The following is a 21,182-nucleotide window of genomic DNA, read 5'->3' on the forward strand; positions in this document are numbered from 1 at the left end:
AGTTTCATGTCTAGATAACAAGCCTATGCGACTAATCATGTTGGCAACCTTATTAGCTTACCCACTGGTAAAATGAAAGTTTAAAAGTATTAAAGTTCTAAAACACATAGGCAATTTGGGCCAAGAGAATTCAATGCAGCATGTAGAAATTTCGAAATTATCAAGAGAGAATTGAATTATAATGTCCCTAAAGTTCGAGTCCCGCCCAAGCTCAAGGTCCATTTGCATTGCGTAGGCCTCCGCCTAGGTAGTGTCCCAACAATTAGGAACATGATGTGCTAAACCTTTGAGTACTAGGCCATCCTCATCATGTACAATACATCTTAAATCAGCTACCCACACCCCAAGCATCATTCATAACGATCCGATTTCTAATGGTGTAAAAAAAATTAATTTCAGATCAAATTAATTTAATTGAGTTAATAGATAATTAAAATAGAATAATTAAATGTCGAGTAAGGAATCAAGGAGTTGAATTAGTAAGTGTGATTGAATTAAATCGATTATTAAAAATAGTACTAGGACTAAAGTGTGTATATATATCTAAGATAAGTGGGAGAGAGAAGATTTTCTTCTTCACTCTCTTCCACCGTACACCAAGGAAAGAAAGAAACAAATTTCCATTCATTTCCCCATTCTTGTCCACTAGCTTGCTTAAAGAAGGTGACCTTTAGTTTGAATTTTTACTAGGAATTTGTTAAGGAATGTTAGATAATACTAGCCTATGCCTTAAATTATGTAATTGACAAGGTTTAATTAAGTTATTATTATTATTGAAGAACCTTATAAAAATTAGATATTAGGAATTTGATTCATGCATGAGTAATTTTTGATAAAATCATGAGCAAGTCAAGCATAGACCGTTTGATAAATTAGATATTATTGACTAAATTGTAAGGGATATAAACTTTGAGGGTTGATAACAAATAACGGTTGTAGGAGGTGTAACACCCCTAACCTATATTCGTTGCCAGAATAGGGTCACAGAGCATTACCGAAAACTTTTAACTTAAAACATTCGATTACAATCATTTATAAAACACATCATATTCCATTCAAACACATGCATAACGTCCCCTTTTTCGAGCCCTCAAGGCCTTAGAAACACTTTAGAAATGATTTGGGACTAAATCGAAAACATTTAGAATTTCATGACAAAAGATAGAAAAATTCATACAACAGGGGTCACACGGCTGAGACACACGCCCGTGTTTGTATCCATGCAACTCTCTGACTTGGTTCACATGGCCAAGCCACACTCCTATGTGCCAGGCCGTGTAACTCTCGAAATGCAACCTTTAAAAACCTATAGGGGACACACAGCCGTGTCATATGACCGTTTGCCACACATGGATGAGACACATGCCCGTGTCTTAAGTCATGTGGACAAGAAGTAGGCCGATTTCAAGTCATTCCTTTCACCTAAAACATGATCACATATACAAGCCATTTGCACTTACATTCACGCATTCGAAACGTACCTAAAACATGCATAATCATGCTAGATCATTATTATATTTGTTCATACAACCAATATGCCCAAAAGGCACTTCAATCACAACAACCAAACATGTTTAAACTTTTGCATAGTTTAGCCATTAACCATCCATATTCTTCTAATCTAATTTCCTTATCAAACTTGCCACAATGATTACATACCAAAATTCAAACACAAATATACCAATTTGGCCATTCAAAACATATCATCACTAAGCTATTTCAACATTAGCCAACAAGCACCAAAATGCCAAAATGTCAAACACATATATACATGCCAACATGACAATTAGTTCATCAACCAAAATACCATATTTGCAAGCCTAACATAACAGCTATTTCATCAAGAACCAAAACACCTATACATGTGCATATTTAACCATTTTCAATTAATTTGTTTTCATATAATAAACATATCAAAATTACCTTACCATTTGGACCACTTCTCACATGAATCAAAACTATTTAAATGTTACCAATCTAGCCGTTTTCAAATGGTTCCAACAACCAAGATATATACATACCAAATTAATGTCCAAATGGTCATTATTCAACCAAACATATTTGATTAAATTCTATATCAAAACATGCCATAAATGATCATTTTGAAACCATGCCAACTCTTACCACTTTGGCCACAAACCATACATCAATTTAATCTTGTAAACACTAACCATTAAGCATCAAAGTGCCAAAAAGCACACCAACCATCAAGGCATCAAAATAACATAAGTTTCACAAATTCAAAGCAACATTTCTTACCAATATCATTAACTAAAAATTAGACATAAGTCCACCTATACATGCCATAATAACCACAACCAAAGCATCAAAATCTACCGATAAAATCGATGGATAGTGTGATGGATCTCCGACTAGTTTCCAACCCGATTGAGCTTCCGATAATCTGTAAAGTAAGAGAAAGATAACCATATAAGCAATGAATGCTTAGTAAGCTCGTATAAAATTTAACCATAGCATTCCATTTCAATATTAAGCATTTTAGGTTAAGTATAAACCTATACCAATGTCTCAATATTTGTCGAACCATAATCATCAACTTACAGTGGAATAAGTCTATCAACATCATATATACTTATCATTCCTAGCATAGTAGGATTTCATAAGACTTGAACTCTTCCATTTATTTACTTTCCATTGCATTTTCTTACTTTAGCTTAAATAACAACATCAATTCATTAATTAGCATATTTGTTCATGAACTAGGTATATTCATCCATAACATACGTAAACTTCTCACATACAAGTACATCTTTCAACTCATCATTCCTTTTTATTTCATCATATTTCATTTTAAGTATGAACTTACCATTTTCATTACCTTTTCATCCCCGTTCCCTTTGCATAATACAAGACATAAGCATAACATCAACCATGACTACGAGCTAGTGCATTTAACATAACTCTTTTGGAATAAACTATATGATAAACCATTTCATAGAAAATACATACTTTAATTTATGCCACCTTTTCATGTACATAAGCATATTAACAATTGAACACTTACTGTCCCAATGTATTTCATTAAGACTAAGCATGATATAATCCAATCATAAGCTTGGCACAAGCCTAAGCACATGAACAACACATGTTAGTTCATTTAAACATAATTCATGTGAATTTAACATGGATAACCTTTATACCTGAGCATGATTTAATTGGATTTATCATCCATCATAACATGATATGCTATTCATATAGCTCACAATTTCAATGTATTTCATACATACATGTCTTGGTTCATATTGAACACATACCTTTCCTTTCATTTTTCATACCCGTTGAATCGTTTAAAATATCGTTGGATACTTGGGATAGCTTACATGAAGTGTGCTAACATATAATCGTAGTCCGTCAATTCCTTTACATATATGCTTACATGAGCTATGAAAATGGGCCTGCTCATATGAGTTGTGGGTCAGAACGTAGCTACACGATACTGCTCACATGAGGTGTGGAGTATCCGTAACACATGCAGGAACTTAGCCACCAGTAGGACATTCAAGACTAGCACCCGAAACATGTAAACCCTAGTGACATGTCATTTGTATCCCACAAATTTCTAGGGTTCAAATGGTGCTCGATAGTCGTCGTACGTTGTTAGATTTCCATCGTTTCATGACATGATAAATTGCATAATATCATATATATATTGATATAATCATAATATAATCACATATTAACATTTAATTTAATCAGAATTATACAGAATTTAGTTCATATGAACTTGACAAAATTGCAGACATGTCAAAGTATAGGGGCATTTTGGTGATTTTCTATTCAACTCGATTTTCCATCGATCTTGATCTAAATTAATAATTTTATTCAATATATTAATTTAAATAGTCAAAAAATGTATTTTATGAAATTTATTCATTTTTGACATTTTTACAAAATTGCCCCTAAAGTTTTACTTTTATTCAATTTAGTCCCTGAGCCTAAAACATGCAAATTAACCATTTTTTTTGATATGTCACACTATCAAAATATTCATAGCCTCCATTTCAGCCCATTTTTGCAATAATTTCATATCAAAACCTTGTACTTTTACTATTTCAACAATTTAGTCCGTAATCGAAAAATTCATCAAAATCACTTAACAAAATACTTTTAAATATCAACCAACATTTAAAATCCATCATTTAACATCTAAAATTCATAGATTCAAAAATGGAAAAATTCACAATCTTTAACAGTTTCAAAAACGAAGGTACGGGCTAGCTGGACCTAGTTGCAACGATCTAAAAAACATAAAAATGATTAGAAATGGAAAAAGTTTGCTTACCAAATCACCAAACCAAAGTTGGCTGAATATGTTTTTTTATCCTTTAGGGTTTCGGTGGTGGCTTTCAAATGAAGAAGATGATAATGGATTTTATCATGTTTTTATTATAATGTACATATTTAATAATTTACTCTTTTACGCTTATAATAATAAAACATTAACAATTTATAAGCCCACTAACATCCACCAATTCTCATAATGATTTAATTACCAATTAAGTCCCTTTTATTTATTCAAAAGCCATTTAATCATTCAAATCAAAAAGTGATCAAATTTTACATCTTTCACAATTTAGTCTTTTTAATTAATTAACTATTGAAATGTTAAAATTTTTCAACAAAACTTTAATACCACATTAATGACACTTCCTAAATATTTATAAAAATATTTACTGCTCGATTTATAGAAACAAGTTCCCGATACCTCATTTTCTAAAACCACTTGACCTTAAGGTCTTACCACTTAAACTTAATAAATCATTTAAATAATATAAATTATCAAATCAAAAACCTTTTGAACGTCAAATTTTATCTCGTTTTAATATTTACGAACTTACTCATCAGATTTGGTGGCCTCAAAACCACTGTTTTCGACTCCACTAAAAAACAGCTGTTACAGGAGGTCCCTGTACTTATTCATAAAGTCGAAATTAAATTCGATAGGGTAAATTGTGAAACTAATATTGCAAATATTAAGGCTTATAAGGACTAAACCGAATAAAATGCATTCATGTCTAATTGTTATGTTTCTATGTTTGAATTATATAACTGATAAATTTTGTGTATTCAAATTTATTGTACGCAGTTAAAGATGACGTTGGGACGTCGAAAGATAAAGGGAAAGCCAAGGCCATTGACAAATAGATAATCTAGTTTGTGCTTTCATAATTCGAGTTCTTTAAATACTTATATATATATATATATGTTCGACTCATTAAATGTTCGAAAGTGGTAAAATATCAATGTGATTGTATTTGAAAATACCTAACTATGTGATTTGTATATGTATATGCTTGCTTGTTATACACGATAATTAATAATGAAATTGCCCTATTAAATTTTTTAGATAGAGTCTTAGGTATAGCTGGCATGCCATAGGGTCCATTTGATAGGTGGGAGATTCAGTATACATGTTATATTCAATGCCTTGTGTGCGTTACTTTCAGTGCTATATGCATGTTATGTAACGCCCTCAATTTGATCCAATTAACTGGATCCGGATCTTGGGTATTACCATACAAATACAGACACAAGCTTAATCTACTTATACAATTTATAGATAATTACAACTTACTTAACTAAAAATTTCAAACTAAAATACATAAGTACAATAAGTAAATAGAGATACAACATGAGGTAATTAAACTACAATGATATCCAAATTGAAACCATAATTTATTACAAATCCCCCAAGTGAATTTCTAAGGAGTATTTTAGTCTTTGAACACGCCGCCAAACTTGCTCTGTATGCATAACAGCCTAATATAGCACTCCTTGGGCATAGCCTTAGCATCGTCCCTCCTGGGACCGCTCCTCCTGGCACAGACACATATCAATTCACCTGTAATAAAACACACGCCCAGATAAGTTCGTAAGAACTTAGTGAGGAAAACATCATTTACTTGTGTCATTTCTACACATCTCAATTGGTAATTTATTTAGATGATCCTTTCGTCCTGAACCAATAACTTAGTCATTGGCGAATACTCCCTCAATTTCTATTCTTATTTACACGTCAGATACCATACCTTGCTCAGAACTCCTTTCTTACTCATCAATATCTTCGGTATGCCACTTACCTCTTTCAATTTGATCCTTCATAAGTCTTCACCTATTTCCTTTATAGGGATCCATACAATCGAAACACTGTTACTTTTGTATACATAACTTTAAGCCATCGTTCCAAAATCCATGTTTAATCACATATACAGATAACAGATACATTCCTTCTGATATTTAGTTAGAAATTCCTTATCCAGAATACGCTTCTTTTATGTTTACTCAACACCTCTTCTATATCTCATTACTTCGTTATTCACAGTCAAATCATGATATTGTAAAACACTTTATCATAGCCCATAGAGACACTGTGCCTTTCTAATCTTTCTAATCACACTTATAAGTCATATTGAACGTGCCAAAACAATTTAATATATAATCTGCCACAAGAATCATTCCTTTAGGTTACGCCATTGCAAGCCTTACTAGGATACGCCATAAGGGCACTACCTTCAAATTTTTCCATGTACACCATTCTTCCAGGTTTTTGCCACAAGGGCTATCACGTCAGAATTTGCCACATAGGCTATTAATTTATTGTTCGCCACAAGGGCGATTCTTAAGAGTGAGCCACGAAGTCGTTCCTTATAGATTTTTCTGCAAAGGCATTCCTTTCATATTTTTCCATAAAGGCTTTCTTTCCTGACATGTTTACGATATGGATTTGCCTAAACTCATGTTATGTGAGGTTTGACCATCATTGACCTGAGACATGCAGGGAACCCCATTGGGTAATCACTGTCCTTTAGTTCCTTTTAGAAAGTGCCATGGCCATGGGCTTTTCCTTTAAGATTCATATCAGAGATCACGTTTTTAGTCCCGATAGACCCCTTTAGACTCCACTACGGTGAACAAACACAAACTCTCTTAATAGACCCTTCATTCACTGACACAATTCACTTTAACTCCACAACTTAATCTTAATAGAGCATACCATAGCATACATCTATGACACATATACGACCAAACCTACTTCTTAAATTCTGTACCATAACATGCAATCAATCATATAGTTGCATGACCATCATATTATACTTTTCTGGCTTCGGTTTGCTCGTTTAATTAATTTTTACAAAGATATCTCATGTGAACAGTATATATGCAAGAGTCGGTACAAAGGCTCACCTGATAATCACAGATAGTAGTTTGAACTCCAGATTTAACCTTCATCAAGATATTGCAGCAACCATTGCTTATAAAATAGAGGAACACCATTAAAGCTTATTCGAGTAACCATACTATCATCTCAAACCCAGATGAACCCCATACAAGCCTTACTCATTCATCTTACTATTCATGCACTCTTACATACCTACTCTTTCATAGCATAACATGTAAAGTTATAAAACTTACCTTGACATGGAGTAATTAATCATAAAATCAAGGATCTCAACTTCATCTTAAAGAAATGTCTCAGTTCCTAAAGCCTTAAATAACCATATTTTTGAAGAAAGAAGAAGAGAACTCCTCTTTCCCAAACTCGAATATCTATTATTATAATCTAGCTCCTTATTGGAACTTCAAAACTGTCACATCATTACTGAATTGTCTTATCGAAAGGTCTATAACTTCCAAGAAACCTAATTGAGTATTCCCTTATCTTTTAACTATTTTGGTTCACTTCAGTTGGATTCTAACTAGCTTACTCACAACTTAACTTGCACAGTACTATAGTTAATGAGCGCACTATACTTCTGACGTGAAATCATACTCCTGATACCATTTTACTCAGCCGCTGATCTTATTCCAATTAACATAGACACCTAACAAAGAACCTTTATTAACTCAACCACATAATTGTGTACGCCCACTCTATACGCCAAAAGATGCACTTAAACGAAGCTTATTCTGTCAATCATACTTTCTTAGGACTATACGCCAAACCTTGTACCTACTAGAATTGGGGTGTTACATGTTACATTCAGCACTTTATGCGTGTTACACTAATGTCGTTGGTGAGATCAGTGCATTTATGCCTGACTAGCACTTGAAGCGTATATTGGTGTGTTGGTGGATTGGTTTGTGTATCCATCCCCTAATCTGAGTTAGTTAATAGGGGCTAAACTAATAAATTGAATGTGATATATATAAGTGATATTTGATTTTTTTATAGGGAATAAATTGTAAAAAAATTAATGTTGAATACTTATATTATCGAAATGTGATAGTGATGACAATATAATATAAGTAACTGATATGGCCAAATAGATGCAAATACCCGAAGGGTGCATAAAAATATGATATAAAACAAGCAAACTGTTAATATGATTTAAATGGTTATAAATATTCTACATGGCTTATAAATATATACATATCAAAGGTGGAAATAATGAAATGGTTCTTGAAAAATATTCTTAATTGTGTTAGTTGCTCATATGATTTTATTATGTTTATAATTGAATTCGTGTTATGTTATCACCACTGATTATACATTACTCAGCATATGATTTTGTTTGTTTCTGTGCGCAAGTCTAGAATGAGAGTCATAGTATATTTAAGGTTATAAAGCATCCATCTCGAAAGCTCAACTCAGAATTGAACTAGTTGCCTATTTTATATATATGTATGTTTTGGTTTTATGGCATGTACCTAAGTTGTTTGGACTTGTGGTTTGGTTAATATTTTGATATGGTTTGTGAATTGACCTATAAGCTTTTAAAAGTCAAATTTTATCTATCCTTTGATTAGTAATTATTTATGCTTGTTTACATAAGTTTGAATATGCATAATTATATGTTAGGCCTTGGTTAAAATGTTATGCCTTGATGGTCTTTGTTTGTCTTTTCATGTGTTAAATTGATGGATTTGCATTGTTGTAATGTTTTGGTATGTTATAGGTACAATTTGTTATAGTTTGAATGATTAAAAATGTTGATTTTAGGCCATTTTGCCAATGAGTTTCAAGATAGAAAGAACATATCTCGAGACTATTAGATCAAAATTTACAATATTGTGCATTTGATTGCTTACTATCTCGAGACTTGTCAAGCTAGTCTTAAGACAACCTCAACTAGGTCTAAAGACAAGGTGCCCTTTGCCTTGAGGTAAGGACACCTCAAAATTAAATTAGTTTTTGTTTGATTTGGTGCATTAAGTGTAATATTTTTGTCTAAGTACACTTGTAATTTTTTGAATAGATCGGTTAAATAAATTTATTCATGAATTACATTTATACTTTGTATATTGTCCTCACATGGTTTTTGCATGCAAAGAAAAATGGAAGCAAATGTTGCTAATTGATTTTCTAATGTTTAAACTAATACTAAGTGGTATTAAGTGGTTGGATCGTAATACGAAAAGACAACTTGTATTAGTAGATGAACCAAAACATGTCCTTAGTCTAAACCAAAATGAGAAAACTAATTGAAAGACTAATATGCCATCTATCAAGTCCAATTATGGAGATGTTTTGTCTTGCGTGTTGGAGTGGATGACTCCTAGAAGATAGACATAGATGTGACTGACTGGATTGACATACATCGGACTAGCCCCAAGAAGAATAAGTCCTGAACCGTTTATGGATTTATTCACTTGTGATGTTCATGGTGTGACATTCCTAAATCTTGAGTGGATGTCGGACTATGTATGCGTGACTCTTCCATTTTGATGTAAGTAAAAGCTTGAGTTCGAATAGATAAGGAACCAAAAGCTGGTGCGTTGTGTGTACAACTTCTATTGTATGTAGTGTCATTTACAACATTGGAATTCATGGCCCGTGTAACATCCCGATTTAGGGCCTAGTCGAAACAGCGGTTTCGGGACCACAAATTAGATGAGGAAAAAATTAGTTTTACTATATTTTTATGGCCTACAATTTCACGAAAAGATTTTGTGAAAATTTCGTTTAAAAATTTTGACGTTTGGGCACTCAATTCAGTCAAAAGGACTAAATTGTAAAAAGTGCAAAAGTTCAGTTTTATATGTTAAGGGTATTTAAACGTTATGGAACTGTAAATTAAGGGTCCTTATATGGTAATTAGACCAGTAGTTAGTGATGGATGAAAATGGACATGAGATAGGTGAAATAGGATTTTTTTTAAGTAAGGGCATTTTAGTCATTTAGTAAATAAATAAAATTAAAAGGGAAAACGATGTAAAAATTGTGTTCATCATCCTTACTTGCTGCTGAAATTTGAAGGAAGCCATAGCTAGGGTTTCATCACTTTCTCAAGCTCATAGTAAGTGATTCCAAGCCCCGTTTTTAATGTTCTTTACGTTTTCAGAATCCTAGTAGCTTAATTTAGCTTATTTTATCAATAATTTAACCTAGGGTTCATATTTAGAAAAATACCCATAGGTGAAATATTTTTATTTTGATGTTTTATGGTTGAATATGAAGCTAGGAATTATGTTAAACAACTTTTGCTAGTCGATTTTAAGTGAAAACGAGTATATTGACATAATCGACAAAAATACCTAATGTTCATAAGTGTTAGAGTAAGAATTTGATGTTGTCATAGAAGAAAAAAAATGTTCAGCATGTTACAAAACATAATAATAAGAGATGAAGTTTAATTTCCGAGCTTTGGGGCAAAAGTGTAAATATGTAAAAGTTTAGGGGCAAAACTATAATTTTGTCAAAATTGAGACAAGGACTGTTTTGATGAATGTGAGTATTAAATAAGCTAAAATTTCTATTATAGATTAAGAAGAACGAAATCTGGAGCTAGACCGGGGAAAGAAAAAGATTGAGGACTAAAGTGTTAGATTTGATCACATTTTTTGTACCGATGTACGTTTACTGTAAATAAATGTAATATTTCAATAATTATTATTAATGCTGCTATTTTCCAACAATTATGTATTTATTTCAAGAAATTATTTAACGTTGACTTAAGTATGAGATGACAGAGAATCAGTGATAAAAGCCCCTTTGAAATATTAGGAGTGTATTGGATACAAATGTCATGACATTTGGGTAAAGAGATCCCATGTAAGACTATGTCTGGTACATGGCGATGGCACCGAGATGAGAGGTCCCCCGTAAGACCATGTCTGGGACATGACATGGGCACCAATATGAGAACTCCCATGTAAGACCATATCTAGGATATGGCATTGGCAGTACAAGAAACATCCCATGTAAGACCATGTCTGGGACATGTGTTTGACATGTTATTATCAGAAAAGAGACCCAAGTATCCTTATTATTCCAATGTGGCTCAACGGGCTAGAAAACAGATTATGTTCTATGGAAGTTCAAGTAAAAGTATAATTAACAACTTCAGGTGAGTTATAAGAGTTAAGAATATGTTATGATATCAGTGAGAACCAATATTTCAGAAAGAGAAGAGTAAGTTGTAATCTTAAGCTATCTAAATAGGTAAGTAAATAAACAAGTAAATGAGAGTAAGTAAAGAGGAAACTTAAGAACATGATACCTGCATATCATTATTTGTGTTAAATGTTGTTATTTATTTACTTGTAAACTTACTAAGCTTTATGCTTACTTCTTTTATTTCTTTTTCTTTCATATAGTATTATCAAGCATAGTCAGGATCTGGAAGACGTCGGAGAGCGTTTACACTATCAACCACCACAACTGGGTATTTTAAGACGATAAATGTTTCAAGCTATGGCATGTATAGGAAGTTAGTTATTTAGATTGTACATTCTTAAATTATGACCAAAAGATGATATGTAAATATTTGATGATAAATAGTTATTAAAATGATTAAGTATGGAGGTGTTTGTTGTTATAAATGTCTAGGTGATAAATTATGCATAGAAATCATGAAAAGTAAAATTGGTAGTGAAACAGTTTTGGGAGAGTAGTAGTGACGTGAATTTGAAAAATCACCAAGGATAGTATAAAATGAATTAGAGAGTGAATGATATATAGAATTAAATCTTATTGAGTCTATTTTCATAGAGAAATAAAAGTGTAGACAAAGGAATTATGTATTTTGAGATATTTGCATTTTAGTTAGAAAAGGTCAAAGTGGTTTTTGGAATCCCCTATTTTGATTTTGGAAAATCATTAAAAATTGTACAAAAATATTTATGAGTTTTAATTTATATGTCTAGATTCCTTATTGAGTCTATTTTTTTTGTAGAAACAAGTGAGAACACCATATGAAGTCTGTACAATGATATAATTAAAATTTAGTGACGAGAGGGCAAGACAGTCGATCAGTGAAATAGGGGAGACTTTAACTAATAAACTGTACTAATTGGCTAAACCAAAAATTCTAAAACAGTTATGGTAAAAAGATATATGAGTATAGTTTCAGGGAAATTTTACGGATCTAAATTTTGAGTTTTGTAGCTCGAGTTATAATTAATTTAGTAACTGCTGTGCAGGTGGATAGCTTTGTTGTGAATAGTGAAATTAATATCAAAAGTAAAATTTTATGCCCCGAACTTTTAAGTTAAGTCAAGTAACGCCTCATGCTCAGCTCTGCCAACGGACTTGGGTAAGGGGTGTTACATTTTATTGGTATCAGAGCAAGTTTAGTAGGTTCTCGAAATATTCAGTATGAATAAGAGTCTAGCTATACATGTCATACTTATATCTTTCGATAGTGTGACGACTCCTGACGATTTTGAAATATTTTCTTTTATAGTTATGGATTCTGAATGAGCTGGTGCAGTGAAGTAGATAGTAATGCGCCTGCTCCTGCAGAAGGGATGGTGCCACCAGATGTTAATGTTAGTGAAAGGCCCATTTCAGTTAGTCAGTGAGGAGGGGCTCGAGAAGGCTTTTTCCAAGCTATGAATGATTGGTTTGTCGAGTTCGTTCGCACGAATCCGGCTGTTAGACCTCTACCCCCTCATGATTCTCAGGTTCTTCATATAACTTCTTTAGCCGCAGGGAAAGACCACTAGTTGATAAGATCAGAAAACAAAGGGCTGAAGAATTTCGGGCTACTAAAGACGATGATGCAGAGAAAGCAGAATTTTGGCTCGAGAATACTGTCAGAGTTTTTGATGAATTATCTTATACACCTGAAGAATGTATGAAGCGTGTGAGTGGTACCTAGTGAGAGGGTTACTTGGAATTTCTTTTAGGAGGAGTTCCTTAAGAAGTACATCAGTCAGAGATTTATAGATCAGAAAAGAAAAGAGTTCCTTGAGTGAAAACAAGGTAAGATGACAGTGACCGAGTGTGAATGCGAATTTTTAGACTTAGTAAATATGCTCGGGAGTTTGTGTCCACTGAAGCTAACATGTGCAAGAGATTTGAAGACAGGCTCAATGATGATATTCGACTGTCAGTGGGTGTTTTAGAAATCAGAGAGTTTGTTGTTCTGGTTGAGAGAGCCTGTAAAGCAGAGGATTTGTTAAAAGAAAAAGAAAAAGGAAAAGCTGAGATTGAAGCGCAAGACACGAAGAAAAGACAGATGAGCAGATCATTTCAGTCTACTTCCAAGAGGCCTAGAGAGTTCCCTAGTGGATCAAATTTTCCAACCAGATATTCTAGTCAAAGCAAAGGTAGAAGATTTGAGGGTTCTAGAGCTCAGACTACTACAGTTGCAAGTACGGGTAGTACTCGACCCACTAGGCCAGAATGTGCCCAATGCGGTAGACGTCATCCTAGAGAGTGTAGTGCAAATGAAAATGCCTATTTTAGATGTGGTGCACCAAACCACTTTATTCGGGATTGTCCTGAAACAACTAAAAGAGAAGTAATATTGAGTGCAAGATCACGAAATGCTCCTACTAGAGGCAGATCACAGAGGAACCCGAGAGTTAGAGCAAGTAACAGGGGTACATCTTGAGACTCAATAGCTAGATCAGATGTTAGAGCACCCGCAAGAACATATGCTATTCGTGCTCGGGAAGAGGTATCCTCCCCTGATGTGATTACGGGTACATTTTCTCTCTATGATACTAATGTTATTGCTTTAATTGATCCGGGTTCGACTCATTCTTATGTTTGTATGAGATTGATGCCTAGTATGAACATGCCTATAGAATCCACTGAATTTGTAATTAAAGTATCAAATCCATTAGGTCTGTATGTGTTAGTAGATAAAGTATGTAAGAGTTGCCCTTTGATGATTAGAGGTCACTGTTTTTCGCCGATCTCATGCTATTGCCGTTTGATGAGTTTGATGTGATTCTTGGTATGGATTGGTTGAATGCCCATGATGTGATAGTAAATTCCAAAAAGAAATACATTGAGTTGAAATGTGAAAATGGTGATATTATCCGGATTGATTTAGATGAGTCAGATGGTTCTCTCTTTATGATTTCTGTTATGTCTGCTCAGAAATGTTTGAGAAAAGGGTGTGAACCTTATCTTGCTTTTGTATTGAACACTAAAGATCCAGAGTTGAAAATTGAATCAGTGCCAGTGGTACGTGAGTATTTAGATGTGTTCATAGAAGAATTGCCAGGTTTGCCTTCTGTTAGAGAAGTTGAATTTGGTATTGAGTTGATTCCAGGTACAACTCCTATTTCTATTGCTCCTTATAGAATGGCCCCGTTGGAATTGAAAGAATTGAAAGCACAATTGCAGGAATTAACTGATAAAGGTTTTGAAAGGCCTTGTTGTTCTCCGTGGGGCGTACCAGTGCTTTTTGTGAAAAAGAAAGACGGTTCAATGAGATTATACATAGATTACCGGTAGCTTAATAAGGTAACTATAAAGAACAGATATCCACTGCCTAGAATTGATGATCTGTTTGACCAGTTGAAAGGAGCTACTGTGTTTTCCAAGATAGACTTGAGATCCGGTTATTATCAGTTGAGGGTTAAAGAGTCAGATGTTTCGAAGACTGCTTTCCGAACTAGGTATGGTCACTATGAGTTTCTTGTGATGCCATTTGGATTAACTAATGCTCCTACTATTTTTTGGACTTAATGAATCGAATTTTCAGACCTTAGATAAATTTGTAGTTGTGTTCATTGATGATATTCTGATTTATTCTCGTGATGAGATTGAGCATGCCAAGCATTTGAGAACCATTTTACAGATTTTGAGAGATAATAAGCTTTATGCCAAGTTTAGTAAAAGTGAGTTCTGGTTCGGGAAGTTGGGTTCCTTGGACAAATTGTCTTAGGCGATGGTATTAAAGTTGATTCTAGTAAAATTTCAGTAATTGTTAATTGGAAGCCTCCTAAAAATGTATCAGAGGTCAGAAGCTTTCTTCGATTAGCTGGTTATTACCAACGATTTGTAACGGGATTTTCCATGATAGCTACCCCATTAACAAGGTTATTGTAGAAAGATGTCAAGTTTGAATGGACTGAAAAGTGTCAGCAGAGTTTTGACAAGTTAAAGGCACTGTTGACTGAAGTTCCTGTTTTAGTACAGCCAGAACCGGGTAAAGAATTTGTGATTTACAGTGATGCATCCTTGAACAAATTGGGTTGTGTACTTATGCAGGAAGATAAAGTAATTGCATATGCTTCCAGACAGTTAAAGCCACATGAGAAAAACTATCTGATGCATGATTTAGAGTTGGCTGCCATTGTATTTGCGTTGAAGATTTGGAGACATTACTTGTATGGTGATAAGTGCCGAATATTTATTGACCATAAAAGCTTGAAGTACTTGATGACTCAGAAAGATTTGAACCTGAGGCAAAGAAGATGGCTAGAGTTGATTAAAGATTATGAGTTAGTGATTGACTACCACCCAGGTAAGGCAAATGTTGTTGCTGATGCCTTGAGTAGAAAATCTTTATTTGCATTGAGAGCTTTGAATACCAATTTGGCTTTATCAGATGACGGTTCCATTTTAGTTGAGTTGAGGGCTAAACCGATATTTCTTGAAGAAATCTATGAAGCTCAGAAAAATAACAGTGAGTTGCAAGTTAAAATAGCTCAATGCGAATCGGGTGTAGAGTCAGATTTTCAGATCGGTTCTAATAGTTTTTTGATGATTAGAGACAGAGTATGTGTGCCAAAGAATGATGAGATTATTCGGAAGATCTTACGGGAAGCATATAGCAGTTCTTTGTCTATTCATCCAGGTAGTACAAAGATGTATAATGATCTGAAGAAAATGTACTGGTGGGCAGGTATGAAAAGAGATATTTCAGAATTTGTTTCTAGATGCTTGATCTGTCAACAGGTGAAGGCTGAACATCAGGTACCTTCAGGTTTATTGCAGCCTGTGTTAGGTCCTGAGTGGAAATGGGACCGTGTTACCATGGATTTTGTACTGGGGTTACCATTGACATCGAAAAAGAAAGATGCAGTATGGGTTGTAATTGATAAGCTAACGAAGTTAGCTCATTTTATTCCAGTTTGTATGGATTATTCACTTGACAAGTTGGCTGAATTGTATGTTTCAGAGATAGTTAGACTACATGGAGTACCGTTATCTATTATCTCAGACAGAGATCCGAGATTTACATCGCGGTTTTGGAGGAAATTGTAGGAAGCTTTAGGTACAAAGTTAAATTTCAGTATAGCTTTTCATCATCAGACCGATGGTAAGTCAAAGAGAGTTATTCAGTTACTTGTAGATATGCTAAGATGTTGTGTTTTAGAATTTCAAGGCAGTTGGGAGAAATATTTGCCGTTGGTAGAGTTTGCCTATAATAATAGTTATCAGTCGAGTTTGAAGATGGCACCTTATGAAGCTTTGTATGGACGTAAATGTCGTACGCCTTTATACTGGACAGAACTTAAGGAGAATCAGATTTTCGGGGTTGATTTTGTCAAAGAAACGGAAGAGAAAGTAAAAGTTATCAGAGATTGTTTAAAAGCAACTTCAGACAGACAAAAGTCTTATGCAGATTTAAAAAGAAAGAGATCGAGTATCAAGTTGGTGACAAAGTGTTTTTGAAAGTATCCCCATGGAAGAAAATTTCCAGATTTGGCAAGAAAGGCAAACTAAGTCCACGTTTCATTGGATCGTTCGAGGTGACTGAAAGAATTGGGCCCTTAACATATCGGTTAGTTTTGCCAACTGAGTTGGAGAAGATTCATAACGTATTCGATGTGTCTATGTTACGTCGTTACCATTCTGATCTGTCACATGTGATCTCACCGATAGAGTTAAGATTCGGCCAGACATGACTTATGTTGAAAAACCGATAAAAATTCTTGATCGAGAGATTAAGCAACTAAGGAACAAAAGTATTGCACTTGTGAAAGTATTATGGAATAGGCATGGAGTTGATGAGGCTACATGGGAGCCTGAGGAGGCCATGCGAGAACAATACCCAAATCTCTTCACAGGTAAGATTTTTAGGGACGAAAATCCCTAAAATGGGGTGAAATGTAACATCTTGATTTAGGGTCTAGTCAGAACAGTGGTTTCGGGACCACAAATCCAATAAGGAAAAATTTAATTTTACTATATTTTTATGGCCTACAATTTCACGGAAAGATTTCATGAAAATTTCGTTCAAAAATTTTGACGTTTAGGCACTCAATTTAGTCAAAAGGACTAAATTGTAAAAAGTGCAAAAGTTGAGTTTTATATGTTAAAGGTATTTAATTGTTATGGAACTATAAATTAGGGGTCCTTATATGGTAATTGGACCATTAGTTAGTGATGGACAAAAATGGACATGAGATAAGTGAAATAGGATTTTTTTAAGTAAGGGCATTTTAGTCATTTAGTAAATAAATAGAATTAAAAGGGGAAAAGATGTAAAAATTGTGTTCATCATCCTTGCTTGCTGCTGAAATTTGAAGGAAGCTATAGCTAGGGTTTCTTCACTTTCTCAAGCTCATAGTAAGTGATTCCAAGCCCCGTTTTAAATGTTCTTTACGTTTTTGGAACCGAGTAGCTTAATTTAGCTTATTTTATCAATAATTTAACCTAGGGTTCATATTTGGAAAAATACCCATAGGTGAAATATGTTTATTTTGATGTTTTATGGTAGAATATGAAGCTAGGATTTATGTTAAACAACTTTTGCTAGTCGATTTTAAGTGAAAACGAATATATATTCACATAATCGGCAAAAATACCTAATGTTCATAAGTAAGTGTTAGAGTAAGAATTTGATCTTGTCATAGAAGGAAAAAATGTTCAGCATGTTATAAAACATAAGAATAAGAGATGAAGTTTAATTTTCGAGCTTTGGGGTAAAAGTGTAAATATGCAAAAGTTTAGAGGCAAAACCGTAATTTTGCCAAAATTGAATCAAGGAATGTTTTGATGGATGTGAGTATTAAAGAAGCTAAATTTTCTAATATAGATCAAGAAGAACGAAATCCGGAGCTAGACCGGGGAAAGAAAAAGATTGAGGACTAAAGTGTTTGATTTGATCACATTTTTTGTTTCGAGATAAGTTTAGGGTAAGTAAATGCAATATTTCAATAATTATTATTAATGCTACTATTTTCTAGCAATTATGTATTTATTTCATGAAATTATTTAATGTTTACTTAAGTATGAGATGTTAGAGAATCAGTGATAAAAACCCCGTTGAAACATTAGGAGTGTATTAGATACAAATGTCATGACATTTGGGTAAAGAGATCCCATGTAAGACCATGTCTGGGACATGGCATTGGCATCATTGAGGTTATGAGAGGTCCCATGTAAGACCATGTCTGGGACATGGTCTTGGCACTGAGATGAGAGGTCCCCTGTAAGACCATGTCTGGGACATGGCATGGGCACCGATATGAGAACTCCCATGTAAGACCATATCTGGGATATGGCATTGGCAGTACAAGAAACATCCCATGTAAGACCATGTCTGGGACATGGCTTTGGCATGTTATTATCAGAAAAGAGACTCAAGTATGTTTATTATTCCAATGTGGCTCAACGGGCTAGAAAACAGATTATGTTCTATGGAAGTTCAAGTAAAAGTATAATTAACAACTTCAGGTGAGTTATAAGAGTTAAGAATATGTTATGATATCAGTGAGAACCAATATTTCAGTAAGAGAAGAGCAAGTTGTAATCTTAAGCTATCTAAATAGGTAAGTAAATAAACAAGTAAATGAGAGTAAGTAAAGAGGAAACTTAAGAACATGATACCTGCATATCATTATTTGTGTTAAATGTTGTTATTTATTTACTTGTAAACTTACTAAGCTTTATGCTTACTTCTTTTATTTCTTTTTCTTTCATATGGTATTATCAAGCATAGTCGGGATCTTGAAGACGTCGGAGAGCGTTCACACTATCAACCACCACAACTTGGTATTTTAAGACGATAAATGTTTCGAGCAATGGCATGTATAGGGACTTAGTCATTTCGATTGTATATTCTTAAATTATGACCAAAAGATGATATGTAAATATTTGATGATGAATAGTTATTAAAATGGCTAAGTATGAAGGTGTTTGTTGTTATAAATGTCTAGGTGATAAATTATGCATAGAAATCATGAAAAAGTAAAAATTGGTAGTGAAACAGTTTTGGGACAACAACAGTGATGTGAATTTGAAAATTCACCAAGGATAGTAGTAAATGAATTAGAGAGTGAATGATATGTAGAATTAAAGCTTAGTTAGTTTATTTTCATAGAAAAATAATAGTGTAGCCAAAGGAATTATGTATTCTGAGATATTTGCATTTTAGTTAGACAAGGTCAAAATGGTTTTCGGAATCCCCTATTCTGACTTTGGAAAATTATTAAAAATTGTATAAAAATAGTTATGAGTTGTAATATATATGTATATATTCCTTATTGAGTCTATTTTAGTGACGAGATGTCAGGACAGTCGATCAGTGAAACAGGGGAGACTTTAACTAATAAACTGTACTAATTGGCTGAACCAAAAATTCTGAAAAATTTATGGTAAAAAGATATATGAGTCTAGTTTCAGGGAAAATTTACGGATCTAAATTTTGAGTTTTGTAGCTCGAGTTATAATTAGTTTAGTAACTGTTGCGGAGCTAGACAACTTTGTTGTGAATAGTAAAATTAATTTCAAAAGTAAAATTTTATGCCCCGAACTTTTTTAAGTTAAGTCAAGTAACGCCTCATGCTTGACTCCGGCAACGAACTTGGGTAAGGGGTGTTACAGCCCGAGACATGGATAAATGATATCCTCTCATTGGCATTACATGGTTGATGAAAAGTAAACATGGACATGGGTCGTTCGTCTTTGTGATGAATGACTTGATTACTATTTGATAGTAATTGTAATAACCTGTTTGTAGTGAAATCGGAACAGTGGTTTTGGGACCGCAAATTTGAAGTCAAAATTTTTTATTTTAGTATTATTTTATTTCCTACAGTAAGATAGTAGTACCGTATAAAAATTTCATTAAGAAACATTACCGTTTACATGCTGAATTTGATAAAAAGGACTAAATCGCATAAAGTTTAAAAGTTGAGTTCTAGTAGCTAAAAGTATTAAATAGCTATAGAATATTAAAGTAAGAGTCCTTATATGGTAATTAGACCACTAATGAAGATAGTGGAATGTGATGGCTTGGCATTTGAGTAATTTGTGATGTTTTTAAAGGTTATTTAAGTAATTTATAAAATAATGATAAAAAGAAATGAAATAAAACAAGTCTTCATCTTTTATTCATCATCATCAACCGAAATTAAAATAAAAAAAGGAAGCCATTGTTGAGCAGGGTTTGGCCAACCCTATTTTGTCAATAGGTAAGTGATTTTTGTCCCGTTTTTAATGATTTCTATGTTTTTGGGATCGTTGTAGCTTAATCTAGTTAGCTCGGGGACTAATTTGTGAAACTGATAAATTATTAGGGTTTCCCATGAATGAATATAGGTACTTTTATGTTTTATGGAAGAAAATAGATATTTTTTGTTGGATAAACAACTTTTGTTAAGTGATTTTTGATAAAAATGTCAAATAGGGATTAAATTGAAAAATAGAAAATTTTACATGGTAAAATTATGAAATATATGAAATATAAGGCTTTCTAGGGACCTAATTGATATTCGACTATAGTGGGTTATGGTGGAATTGCATGCATTTCCATTTTTATGAGCTAGGGGCTAAATTGCAAAGAAATTAAAAGTATAGGGGCAAAATGATAATTTTTCCAAAATATAATTTTGGATTAAATTAAATAAAATATATATTGAATTGAGTTAAATTTATTCGTATAGATTAAGACAGACCACGTACGGCTTTAGATCGGGGCAAAGAGAATGTCTCTGATTAATCGCCTTCGTATCTACGTATACTCATCGAGGCAAGTTCGTGTGAATAAATTGTGTTTATATGTTTTACATTGAATTATGTATGA

Source organism: Gossypium raimondii, chromosome 11 (genome assembly GCF_025698545.1).
Source record: "Gossypium raimondii isolate GPD5lz chromosome 11, ASM2569854v1, whole genome shotgun sequence".
NCBI lineage: Eukaryota > Viridiplantae > Streptophyta > Magnoliopsida > Malvales > Malvaceae > Gossypium > Gossypium raimondii.